The sequence below is a fragment of the Aotus nancymaae genome, unplaced genomic scaffold, assembly GCF_030222135.1.
Source record: "Aotus nancymaae isolate 86718 unplaced genomic scaffold, 86718_ANA_hifiasm-v0.15.2.pri h1tg000014l, whole genome shotgun sequence".
NCBI lineage: Eukaryota > Metazoa > Chordata > Mammalia > Primates > Aotidae > Aotus > Aotus nancymaae.
In genome coordinates this window covers 49,232,804-49,244,330 of record NW_026988425.1, presented here as the reverse complement: position 1 = coordinate 49,244,330, position 11,527 = coordinate 49,232,804, and the positions used below count along the sequence as shown (strand labels likewise).

Below are 11,527 nucleotides of genomic sequence, written 5' to 3'. Positions count from 1 at the left end.
CTATGGATTTTCCTATTCTGGACATTTCTTATTAATGAAACCATATATTATGTTGTCTTTTGTGACTGACTTCATTCTCTTTGCATAATGCTTTTGAATTTCATCTACATGATACACTGTAACATGTATCAATACTTTATTCCTTTTTATTGCAAATAATCATATGGGTATAGCACATTTTATTTATCCATTCATCAGTTGATAGACATTTCGGTTGTTTGTCCTTTTTAGCTATTATGAATAATGTTTCTATGAACATTTATATACAAATCTTTATGTGTACATATGTTCTTACTTCAATTGGGTCTATACCTAAGAGTGGAATTGCTCGATCATATGGTAACTCTATATTTAACATTTTGAGAAACTGCTAAACTGTTTTCCAAAGTGGCTATATCAATTTATATTTCCACCAACAATGTACAAAGGTTCTAATTTCTTTACATCATTTCAATCTATTTTTAAAAAATTACTATTTTAGTGGGTGTGAAATAATATCTCATTGTGGTTTTGATTTGCATTTCACTAATGATAAATGATGTTGAGTTTCTTTTCATGTGCTTACTTGTCATTCATATATCTTCTTTGGTAAAATGTATATTCAAATTATTTGCTAATTTTGAAATTGGTTTATTTATCTTTTTATTATTGAGGTGTAAGTGTCCTTTATTTATTCTGGATATGAATTTGTTATAAGACATATGATTTGGAAATATTTTCTCCAAGTCTGTGGGTTGTCTTTTTTTCCTTAATGCAGGAATTTTGAAGCACAAAAGTTTCTAATTTTAATGAAGTACAACTTATCAATCTTTTTAATCCCTTTTGCCTTTGGTGTCTTGTCTAAGAAATTACTAACTAACCCAAGATCATAAAGATTTACTCCTGCATTTTCTTCTAAGATTGTTGTAGTTCTATTTTGTTTCTACATTTAGGCCCCTTGTTTTAGTTAAATTTTTCATGTAGTTTGAGTTAATTTTTGTGTATGGCTGAGGTAGGGTCCAACTTCATTCTTTTGCATGTGAATATTCAGCTGTCCAGCATTATTTTTTGAAAAGACAATTCTTTCCCTGTGGAATTGCCTTGGCCCCTTTGTTGAAAATTAAATGTTACAGTTTATTTTTGGCCTCTCAGTTCTATAATATATATGCATATGTCTATGCCAGTACCACACTGTCTTGATTACTGAAGCTTTGTATAAACTTTTGAAATGGAAAAGTTTCAAAAAGGTTTGAGTCCACTAACTTTGTTCTGTTCTAATAATCTTTTTCAAGATTGCTTTAGCTGTGAAATAAGAATGTTAAGAATTATACATGCAGTGATTTCTTTACATTCTTGGGAAAAATTTTAATTTATTCTAATGTGAATGAACCATTGTAATGTCGAAAGCCAGTAGTTCTCAAAGTATGGTCTGTGGACTCCTAGGGTGTCCTGAGATAAGTTGTGAGGTCAAAACTATTTATTTATTTATTTATTTTTTTAAGACGGAGTCTTGCTCTGTCTCCAGGCTGGAGTGCAGTGGTGCAATCTTGGCTCACTGCAACCTCCGCCTCCTGGGTTCAAGTGATTCTTCTGCCTCAGCCTACTGAGTAGCTGGGACCAGAGGCACGTGACACCATGCCCGGCTAATTTTTGTATTTTTGGTAGATACAGGGTTTCACCATGTTGGCCAGGATGGTCTCGATCTCTTGACCTCGTGATCTGCCCATCTCGGCCTCCCAAAGTGCTGGGATTACAGGCGTGAGCCACTGCGCCCGACCGTCAAAACCATTTTCATAACAACATTAAGATGTTGCTCGTCTCCCCCAACCCTCACCATGTATAGACATTTATACTGATTGTACAAAGGCAATGAAGGGTAAAACTTTGGGTGCCTCAGCAGGAATCAGAGCAGTGACACCAAACTGTGCTGGTAGTCATCGTGTTCTTCATTGTCAGGCACTTTCAAAACAAAAAAGCAAAACAAAACCTAGTTTTATGCAAGAATGTCCTTGACGAAGCAGTAAAAGCAGTCAAAAAAATTTTAATAATCTTTATCATGTTGTAAAAGTCTTTTTAATATTCACTTTGGTATGAAAAGTACGTGAAATATGCATAAAGCACTTTGGGTGTACAAGGGCTGTCTTGAGGAAAAGCACTAGTGCAGTTGTTTGAGCGATGAACTGATCTGTCTGTTTTCTTGGAATACCGATTTTACTTGAAAAAATGCTGACAAAAGAATGATTTTATTCGGACATGGACATTTGTCGGACATTTTCTCAAATATGAATGAAATGAATTCGATATCTTAAAGAGGGTAACTGATAATTTTTGTTGCTTTGATACAATTAGAGCTTTCAAGTGAAAGAATTTTTAGAAAACATGTATCTGCTATCACAAGCTTACTCTCTTTCCAATACTTAAAGATTTTCCTGATGAGATGGTGATAGTATTAAGAAATATGACTTTAAAAATATCGTGTAGTGAAATGTGTCAACATTTGGAAAATCTTCCTAATTCAGTGAATTCATGGCTTCCAAAAGGGCAATGTGTGCTGTTACATGCATTTGTTTTTGAATTTGCTGGGCTCTTTCCAAGGCAGCAGAGTAATGAATCAGCTATTGAGAAAAATGGCTGGAATCATATTAATTAATTACACAAACATTTATTGAATGCCTATTAGATGCCTGATGTAATGCTAGATGCCAAGGATAAGAAGCAAAGGGTATCACTCGCTACTCTGGTAGCTATCTATTTCTTGACATGATGGTAGTTAAGGAGGTGTGTTCACTATGATAATTCATTGAAAAATAAGATGTGTGCAAGGGGGAGGGAAACTGTCTGCTTAAGGCACAGACTCTCAGGGCTGGTAGAATTATGGGGGTTACAATTTATTCATTTTATAAAAATATTTGTTAAACACCTAGATAATGGGAATACATCAGTGAGCAAAGTAGACAAAAATCTCTGCCCTTATGGAACTTACATTCTAGTTAGAGGAGACAGATTTAAGTAATAATTACAGATGTAATAAATAAGATATATAATATATTAGAAAATGATATTAAAAAGTTGACGGTTGGAGGTAGGGAGTGTGAATTGGGTATATGTGCATTGTGAGAAGGTGGCACTTTAGCAAAGACTTGAAGGAGGGTCAGGATGTTAGCCATGAAAATATCTGGAGAAGGCTGGAAGGCCAGTGTAGCTGAAGAGAAGTTGAGTGAGTGAAGCACAGAAGGAAATGAGGTCAGAAAAATAGTGGGGGACAAAATTTCGAGGGGCTGTGGGTCACTGTATGGACTCTGCCCCTTACTTTGAGTGAGATAAGGGGCCATCTAGGCCATGAGAGGAGGAGTGACATGATCTGATGTGCTTGAATGGGATCACTTTGGCGACTGTGTGGGGAACAGAATGAACAGGAGCCAGGGTGGAAGTCGAAAGATTAGGAGGAAATTGCAGTGATTCAGGCTGGAGAGAATGGCAGCTTGGACTTATGGGGCAGTGCGAGGTGGGTGAATTCTGATCTGTTTTGAAGTTAAGGCAGGTAGAAATCTCCTGCAGATTGGGTGCGCAGTGTTCAAGAGAGGAGTCAAAGAAGACTTCAGAATTTTTGTTCTGAGCTATGGGAAGGTGGAGTTGCCATAAAGTAAAATGGGGACATCTAGAGCTGAAGCAGGTATGGAGGGGAAGATCGAGAGGACTGCTTGAATGGTTGTGTCTGAAATGTCTGCTAGACATGCAAACAGCGCTGTAGAGTGAGGTGGCTGGAGTTAGGGAGATGCCTGAGCTGCAGACATGGATTGGGAATTATCAGCATGTAGATGGTGCACTGTCTATAGAGTCAGAGAGCCTAGCCCCCACTGGGAAGGGAGTGAGTGTGGATGGAGAAGAGTTTCCCAGGACCTATTGGAGGGCCACCTCAGCTAGAGAGTAGAGGAGAAGAGGAGCAACCAGCAATGGCCACTGAGGAGGAGGGACCTATGAGGTGGGAGCAGAGCCAGGAGACTGTTGTGTTTTGGAAATCAGTGAAGCCAGTGCCGCCAAGAAAAAGAGAGCCCACTGGTGTCACATGCCACTGAGAAGGTGAGTGAAAAGGGACAAGAACGCACCATTGGATTTCACAAGGCTAACAAGGTACCAAGGTGAGGCCTTTGCAGTAGTCATTTCCTAGAGCGTGGGGCAAAAGCCATATTAGAGTTGAAGAGAACAGGAAAAATCTGAGTGAAGACATCTCATTTGAGGAATTCTGATGTAAAGAAAAGCAGAGAAATGGGGAAATGCCTGGAGAGAGAAGTTTTTTTTGGATGAGAAGAAAAAAGCATATTTGTGTGCTTGTCATTTACAAGTGTGTGGCATTGTACCTTGTGTACAAATGGTAGGCTGTCTGAAAAGAAACCACCAATGAGAGCCTCCACTCTTACATGATTAGCTGAGACTGAATCATAACACTTATTATCTACTCATGGCAAAAGATGTCTCTTGAGAAAAAATTTCTTGGTTCACTGACCCTTTGCTTTGTTCAGAATTTGAGGATGGCTACTTCTGTGTTTCCTGTTAAAAGAAGGTCAATCCAGGAAAGGCCAGACTATCCTTTACTCTGCCAAACAGAATTCCAAAATATCTGTGGCCCTTAGAATTTAGAGCTCAGTGTTCTATTCAGTGTAGGAATATGGGGAGAGGTGAAGGGGGATTTTTACTTCTCACCATATACTTCTATATATTTTAATTTTTCACAAAAAATTCAATAATAAACATAACGAGAAAGATTTAGTGCGTATTTCAGATATTTGGAAAATTTGAAGTTTGAGGCTAGGAACAGTTCAGGACAATTGCATCATTTATTAATTATAAGTGGACTAAAGTATCATATGCCAGTAGGCATCAGTTCAGGCAGCATGTCGATGTGCATTTTACCTTAGCTAGCCAATTTATACATCCAAGCACTTAACTTAGTTCTGTTATTATTAATAAATTGTGATATATAGCAAAGAAAAATGGCTTCTTTTACCATCTACCATTTGTATCTCATCTTTTTCTCTGAAGAGCTGAATTATAATAAAGTCACTCTCTAGTGCGTCTGATTTGTCCAATTTAATTCATCAAATATTATTGAGGGCTCACCATGTGCCAGGCAACGTACACAGCACTATAAATACTGATGGAACCAGGGCATGATTGCTGCCCTTGAAGTGTTTGAAGTCTAGCAGAAGACAAGAAGAACACCACAGATATAAAGACACCTATTTCAGATTCTGATAACAGGTAGCAGAATAAGGGTATACCACATTAAGAAGGTAATTGGAGAAAAGATAGATAATATTTCATACTCCCAGTGGCCACCACAATTAGCCCTTGAGATCAGCCCTATATTTAGACAGACTTATTCAAATTCTGGATTTCTGATTAGAATGGCCACAGACTTCACAACAGCCTGGTAGAAAGATCATTGGTCTACAAGACAGACACCGGGTCCATCACTAAAACGTTTAAGATCTCCAGCAGAGAATTAGTCTGTGCCTCAATTTTCACACCTGTTAACTGAGAATAGTAACACATAGGGTCTAAAATGAAATGGTCCCAGAATTTGAAGTCAAGAATTGTCCATCCTCCCACTTCACACCTTCTAGGATAGCTATCATCAAAAACCAGACAATAATGAGTGTCAGAGAGGATGTGGAGAAACTAAAACCCTCATACACAGCTGGTGGGGATGTAAAGTGGTGTAATCACTGTGGACAACAGTGCACTTCCTCAGAAGCTTAAGCATAGGATTTCCATACGACCAAGCAATTTCAGCCTGTATTAGGTCATTCTTGCATTGCTATAAAGAGATACCTGAGACTGGGAAATTTACAAAGAAAAGAGACTTAATTGACTCATAGTTCTGCAGGATGTACAAGCATGGCATCTGCATCAGCTAGGCCTCTGGGGAGGCCTCAGGGAGCTTTTACTCATGGTGGAAGGTGAATTGGGAGCAGACACATCACACGGTGAGAGCAGGAGCGACATAGCGGGGAGGTGCCACACGCTTGAATATGTAGTGTATAAGCTATTCAGTTGTGAATTGGTGGGATGTACATAACAGTTTATCAACATGTGGAGATACTGGTACTTGATAGCCTCTTAAGAAAAAGTTGCTTCCAAATTTTAAGCTGGAAAGTCACTGGAATAACTTTAAAAAAGAATTACAATACATGGCCTTTTAGATTTCTGGTATGTATGTTAAGAATTGTGTACAAATTGAAATGTTTGTACTGATCCTTGACCAATAAAATCTCAATTATAAAAGAAAAAAATGTTAATTTACTTATTCCCATGAATCACCTTCACCTTTTCTTTTTTAAATTATACGTTTTATTTTTTTAAAAAATTATTTTCATAGAATACATTTTCACATTAGAGATTCCCATAGTGCAAAAATAACATTTTATTATTTATAGTTTTATATTTGTGGACAGATTGTTTTAGAACAAGTAGAATACCTTTGAAAATTTAGTCTCAGTTTAGAATTTGTGTTATTTTGATATGTCTACAAGGGGAAACTTGCCCTTAAATGGAACTTCTGTACATTCAGCAGCACTCCAAGCTTTTCCTCCTAGGATTTAGAAATTCATAATGTGAGATATCAGCATTTCCTAATTTTAAAATTCCCTAGTATATGTAAACATCAGTAGGTGGTATCTACTGAACAGAGAGGGAAGTTTTCAAAAACTAAACACTGTCTAATTATCTGCGAAGTTTTTATTCGTGAATTAACAATATTTCCCTTTGTCCATTTATTCCCAGGGCAAATACAGAAGTTTGGTCATATATTAATAGTAATAAAGCTGGATTCTCTTTAGAGATTGATAAATTAAAAGGCAAAAGCTCATATATCATGTTTAGTTATACTGTGAGTCCTACGAGAAGCTGGGAGGCAACCCCATTAACTTACCAGAATACAGAACTCAGTTTCAGTTTCTTAGACATAATTCCTCTCAAACCTTTTCTTCAAAGATTATATTCTGGGGCAGGAGAATCGTTTGAACCAGAGAATCGGAGGTTCAGTGAGCCGAGATCTCGCCACTGCACTCCAGCCTGGTGACAGAGGGAGACTCCTTCTCAAAAAAAAAAAAAAATTAAATTCTGGAAATAATCTTGTGATTAAGAGAAGGTGGCTGTCCGCCAATGGACTTATCTGTTATTTCTTCCTTATTGTGAATTGAATGGCATGACAAAGCAGAGGCAAAGAGGCATACATCAGTTCTTCAAAGAAGTATGAAGTCAAAAAGGTCAGAGCTTCCACAGCAAGGCAACAGCTTTGCAGAAGCTCGCACTGTGGTAGTTGAAATAGCAAAGCCCAGCAAAGTTAAAGCTGAAAGTGCCAAAAGCCCTGCCTTGGCAGCTTTCTGCAAGGCATCCCCATGAACATAGTAACAACTTGTCCACGGCCCCAGTGACTATGAATAGTGAGGGTTGCAGTCCATTGCAGAGCAAGGATTCAAGTAAGCAGCCGGAAGCAGACCCAGGAGCAAAACACTGACAACCCTCTCACTAGTCCAGTGGAGAGACGCAGCCTTGGAACCAGAATGGTGGCTCGGTGACAAATGGTGTGCAGCACATTCACTTGTCACCTTCTAGGGTAGGTGCGTCCTGAAGATATTCTGAGAAATGAGCAAGTCTGACCACTGTTGTTAGCAGCCACAGAACTCGGCCTCCATGGGCCCCGCAAAGGGCACTCAGTCTCCAGAGAACCACCATCTTGTTCCTGAGGGCTCAAGATCATCCACCAACCTCCATCTTCACCTTTCTACCACCAGCACAGATTGTGCAGTTTTCAAGAATCAGCTTGGAGTTATAGTGCTCTGCATCATTGCATATTTTTTGGTGTATCATAGCGACATTTGTTCACTTCTCTTAAGGTATATTCAAAACTTTTCATGAGTCTCTTTTCATGCTTCCCCATCCTGCCACATGATACTTGGTGTGAAGTTTCACATCCTGTCCTGTTTTTGGTAGCTGAAGTTTCCTATAGCTTTGCTCACGGTTGCTTTACCTTCCAGCTAGAAAACAGACAGGAAATGGAGTTTTAGGCAGGAGCGACAGTAACAAAAACAACACCATAGCCCTGACTGAAATATGTATCTTGCTTCTATAGTCTTATGAGGGACATGGCTTAAGACATGTGCCAACCTGTCTTGACAATCAGTAATTGATGTTTAAAAAGTTAGAGTGCACTTTTTTCAGAAGTGCTTTGCTGGGCTAGTCTATGTAAGCTTCAGTTCAGTTGACCTGTCAGTGATAAAATTGTATGGTGGTGGCTGACAGTTTTGTGGTTGAAAACCTGTGCTGAGAATCCAAACATTTATATTCAGGCAGTTTCAGTTTGTAAATTGACTAGTACTGAGACAAGTGGAAGAAAACTAGGGATCCTGGTGCAGTGGGGCAGGGTGGGAAAGGGGCCAGTGTCCTCATTTTCCACTTTGGTGGAAAATGCTACTTCTGAGCATAAGCAAACTAGCCTGCGGTTTTCACCTGCTTTTGGTTGCTCGCCTATACTTTGCCCTTTTCTTTCATTTCATAAATCCTCTTCTTTGCTCACCATCTTGGTTTCTCCCTTTCCAAAAAGTCAAGGCAGTAAGATTATGGAGTGTGATCAAGACTGAGTAGAGGATAGGGGGAGGCGATTCTAGTTCTTTCATTTCTTCTTGCCATAAGCTGAGTTTGAAACTGCAGGGGCTCCTGGTATTGTGGAACTGCTAAAAACACAGGGGCATTGTAGCAATGGTCACTATCACAGTCCTATGATTGCACTGCTTTCAGGCCATGCTTCCTGACATTAGATTGTCCCCACTTCCTCGGCGCCCCTCTGAGTTACTGGAGCTCCTGCCCCACACCTTGCTAACATTGCAAGGTGAAATGGCCACGGATGAAAGCCTTTCCATAGAACAGAACTTGAGAGGTACATGTGCAACTTTCTAACTTCTCACCTACTCATGCTTCCCCACAGCCTGCATTCTTGCTATCTGGGTGGTTGGACAATGAGGAGGGAGACCTCAAAAGGGACTTTGGGGCTTAATGAATGTATCAGAGTCTGGGAAGCATATGTTTGTAAGGAGCAGTCCATCTGAGCTCTCTTATGGCCAACCACGTAGGACCACCATGACCACACAATCAGATTTTAGCCTTGGAGGGTTAACTGCCCCTGTTGAAGTCTTGACACCCTCTTTGTGGATTCCCTTGCAGCGTCACACTATTGGCCACAGTGTCAAAGGTGGGAGGGAGTTTCCCAGCTCTAACAGCATGGGCCCCTCACCTCCCTTACCCACCCCATTTCCTTCTAAATGTAAGATTTTTAGGTGCTGAAGGAGACCTGACTTCTTCCACTTGCTTGAAACCTGAGTCTAGAATCCCCTCTCTGCTTTTGATTACGTTTGCCACTGTCTGGCTTAATTCCATTTCTTATTCAAAATTATTCAAGAAATATTTATCGAAGGCCTAATTCTGTCTCATATGCTATTCTAGGTATTAGAGGTCATAGAAGTAAGTAGACAAAAATATTTCTCATGTGGAGCTTAGGTTCCAGTGAGGAAGGCAGGCAGACACATACCATCTAAAGTATACCGGGGGTATTAGATGCCATGGAGAAAAATGCAGCAGGGGAGTGGGCTGGGGAGTGTCCTCCAAGGGGCATGGATGGGAGTGTCCTTCAGGGCCCAGGATGCCTTGTTGGAATTGCAGTATGGGGAGGAAGGGTGCCCTGAGGGAGAGGCCCTGCCTGAGAGTCTCCTAGCTTGTGGGATCAGCGTATAAGTGGCAGGGGGAAGGAACATGGAGGTTTTGCTAGAAGTGCACAGAGCCCTCTCTTTACTCCCAGTGATGGGAGTGGGCCAAGCCCTGGGCTCTCTCTCTCTCTCTCTCTCTCTCTTTCTCTCTCTCTCTCTCTCTCTCTCTGTCTCTCTTTTAGAATGAGGGTCTCACTCTGTCATCTAGGCTGAAGAGTCGTGGTGTGATCACAGCTCATCAAGGTGCAGTGCAGTGGAACCATCACAGCTCACTGCAGCCTCCAATTTCTGGGCTCTAGCAATCCTCTGACCTTAGCCTCGTGAGAAGCTGGGACTACAGGCATGCACTACCATGCCTGGCTGATTTTTAAATTTTTTTGTAGAGATGGGAATCTCACTATGTTGCTCAGGCTGGTCTGAACTCATAGGCTCAAGTGATCCTCCTGCCTTGGCCTCTCAAAGTGCTGGGATTACAGTCATGAGCCACCATGCCTGGATGCCAGGCTTCCTCCTAATTCCTGCTGGTGACCATCATCCTCAGCCCTTTAGGGCTAGTGTGAACTGTTTACACTCTTTCTTCCAGATCTGCTGTTCCCTATTCCACCTTCTGCACGGCAGCCAGAATGATCATTTAACAAGACTGATCCTGTTGCAATCCTGCTCAAAACACTTTTCCATTTCCTTCCCTGTAAAGTTCAAGCTTCTTACCAAGGTTTGGCTTTGTGGTCTGTGTCCTGCCTACCTCTTTTTCTCAAAACTCGTGCTAACTCCCGTTTCTCCCCTCTTCCTCCAAATTTGTTGTCCAGAAAGACACTTCTAGTATACTCTCTTCTTCCTGCTGGCAAGGACCCTCCCTCCCTTCCTCCTGGCTGACTCTGTCCTTCTCCAGGAAGCTTCCCCATGTACTCAAGATAGAGCCCTCTTCTTAGTTATTTCTGTCACTGATACACAAAATACCATCAGATCAGAGCTGGAGATTTATTTGTCTGATTTCTGGCAGGCTGGCACTAACAGCTAAGCACTCAGAGCTGGTCCTCAATTTTTCTGTCTGCTCATTAACACTCTCATGGAGCATCAGTGTCAGACCAGGTGATTCTAATAAAATGGGAAAAAAACAAGTCCTCTCTGCCATCATGTCTGAGTCTTTCCATTCTTTCTGTCTCCTAGATAATTAAGGTTTATTAAGAGACTGAAAATCATAGAATTATTCCACTTGCTGACAACACCCAATTCACAGAAAACTCATACTTCCTTGAATCCTACCCCAAATTGCCTGACACAAGCTCAAAGCTTATGAAAAGCCCCATCTAACACCCTCTTACTGAGCCAGCCTATGGTTTCACATAGTGGACAGTCTCCCTTGCTAAGCCAGAATCAATGAACATAAATTTGTTTGACTTCAGGTGAGTTCCCAGTCTTGGATTTATGGGCATCACCACTGTGGATTGCCAAGTGGGACTTCCGTGAACAGCTGTTGATGAACTGAATTCATGAGAAGGAAGGGATACCTGTGATAGCAGTGCTGGACGTGGCTATACTTCCTACCCCCAGACTTCAGGCATTAGCCCTCTCTGTGCATTAGCACAAGTGTGTGTGTATGTGTGTGTGTGTGTGTGTGTGTGTGTGTATGTAGAACCAATTTTAAGATTACACTATAAAACCAAGGTTCATTTCTTCATTGGTGAAACCCTGTCTCCAAAGTGCTGAGATAACAGGCTTTTAAAAGCTTGACTCTGATCAACTTTTCTCATCTTTGGAGACTTCAGCAAGGCACACTGTTTTTCAAG

The 11,527-nt window shown here is 40.7% G+C and overlaps 1 protein-coding gene and 1 pseudogene across 3 annotated transcripts in view; one reads left to right on the top strand and one right to left on the bottom strand.

Moving 5' to 3' along the window:
- Positions 1-11,527, top strand: part of CDC20B (cell division cycle 20B) — a 111,176-nt gene that overhangs the window by 71,011 nt on the left and 28,638 nt on the right. The gene's annotated exons all lie outside the window — the stretch shown is intronic.
- Positions 7,086-7,745, bottom strand: LOC105720669 (succinate dehydrogenase [ubiquinone] cytochrome b small subunit, mitochondrial-like; annotated as a pseudogene).